The sequence below is a fragment of the Myotis davidii genome, unplaced genomic scaffold (assembly GCF_000327345.1).
Source record: "Myotis davidii unplaced genomic scaffold, ASM32734v1 scaffold135, whole genome shotgun sequence".
NCBI lineage: Eukaryota > Metazoa > Chordata > Mammalia > Chiroptera > Vespertilionidae > Myotis > Myotis davidii.
The window spans coordinates 10,375,469-10,377,355 of NW_006289813.1; positions in this window are offsets into that span (position 1 = coordinate 10,375,469).

Genomic DNA, 1,887 nt, shown 5'->3' on the forward strand with positions numbered 1-1,887 from the left:
CCTTTTCTATTTATAATTTTATTAAAATATGTCTAGTGTGGACTTATTTTATTTATTCCTATCAGCACTAGACATGTGCTGAATGTCTAAGAGCCAGGGAATAAAAGCATGACTGTTATCACTTAGAATATTGTCCCTCCACTATTTCTTTCTTTCTTTTGTTTAATCTTTAAAACATTTATTAACCTTTTAACCCCTGCAACGTGTTTTTATAATTGTTTTACTATTAACTAACTTTCTCTTCAGTTGTTTCTAATCTAGAGTTCATCTTTTCATTGAGGTTTTTTTTTTAACAATTTGTTTTTTTTTTATTTTTCGGATTTTTAATAGGTTCTTTTTCATACCAAATGTATTTTTCAATCCTGTCATTTTCATTAATTTAATGGATGTTACTTAACCCTTCATCTGTTTGTTTCTTCATTAATTTGAACATATCCTATTAATATTATTTCCAGACTGTTCTGTCATTTCCATTTTCTGATGAGACATTTCTCCCATCTTACAACTTTGTTTGTTTTGTGTGTATATTCTCAGCCCTTTATTTAAAAAAAATGTGTATCTCCCATGATCTTTGGCCACTGGGAGTGAACATCAAAGTTTTTTCCTTTGGCTTCTGCTTAGTTCATTGTGATCCATTATTCTCTTCTTCTTTGGGCCAATTGGTTTTACTGTATTCCATAGCTCTGGGCTCCTTGTTACCCCCTGTTTACACTGCAGGGTGCTAAGCACCATGGAAGCTAGGCATAGTTAAACAGGGGATGTAAGGAATAGGTGGTCATGCATTCTGTCAAACTAATATACTTATACCTGATTTATTGGACTTGACCTGAACTTACTCTTCATAAGGGCAGGGACCTGTGTCTGTTTGTTCTTGACAAACCTCCAGCGTGTAGAGCTGTGTCTGGCAGCCAGCAGAGACTGAGGGAATGTGTGCAGAATGAATGGATGAGTCCTGATGCTTCTGCCCCATCCTATGATCACAAAGATATTGTGGCATGTGGTTGTCAGACTTAGGATGCAGAATTGAAAATGCCTCACGAATAGGATTATTGCCACATCGATGTTTTATATCACTTCTCTCCTTCACTCCCAGCGTGAGGCTGTTCTGTTTCTATTTAAATTTAACTCAAATGTTCCTTGGAAATTCATGGATGATTTCAGAGCTCAAAAAAAAAGAAGAGAATATTCAATTGGAACCTTTAAGGTAATTTCCATTCAGTGTGTTGTTTGATAGCATGAAAACAGATGGAAAGAAGCATCTTTATCTTCTCTTTATGGTGCACTCAAAATAAAAACTTAGAAAGTTGTCATGAGATGAGGCCTATAATTAAAAACAATTTGAGGTGATTTAACAGTTGGCTAAGCAATACTTTCAGTTCCTTTTTGCATCATCAGAGACTAAGATGGAAGCTCCCTCTTTGATTGTTAATTATTCTTTTTTATTACAGTCATGACAATTAAGATTTTTTTGTGTGCTTTAGTCTTCTCTGCAATTTATTGTTATAGTTAAAACCTTTATTTCTGCCTTGCCAAAGTTGTGTTTTTTGCTTTTTGTTTTCTGCCTAAATCTTCCAGCAGGAGAATTACCTCCAAGTCTCCCTTAAAATTTAGAGCATAACTTGGCAGGACACCTCTGCTACGGACATAACATCAGAGTATGGCCTCCACTGCCTTCATCACCAAGCCCCTTGACATCACTCATTGATTTCTCCCCATACCTGGGAACTGGGAAGGTCCCCTGCCACTCACCAAGTTGTCCTGACTATTTCTGTTCTCAGTGTAAAAAAAAATTTTTTTTCTTTATGAGGTACCTAGAGAATAAGGAAAATAATACATAGAGGGAAAAAAATCAAAATCAACTGTAATTATACCATCAAAAGAAATGTT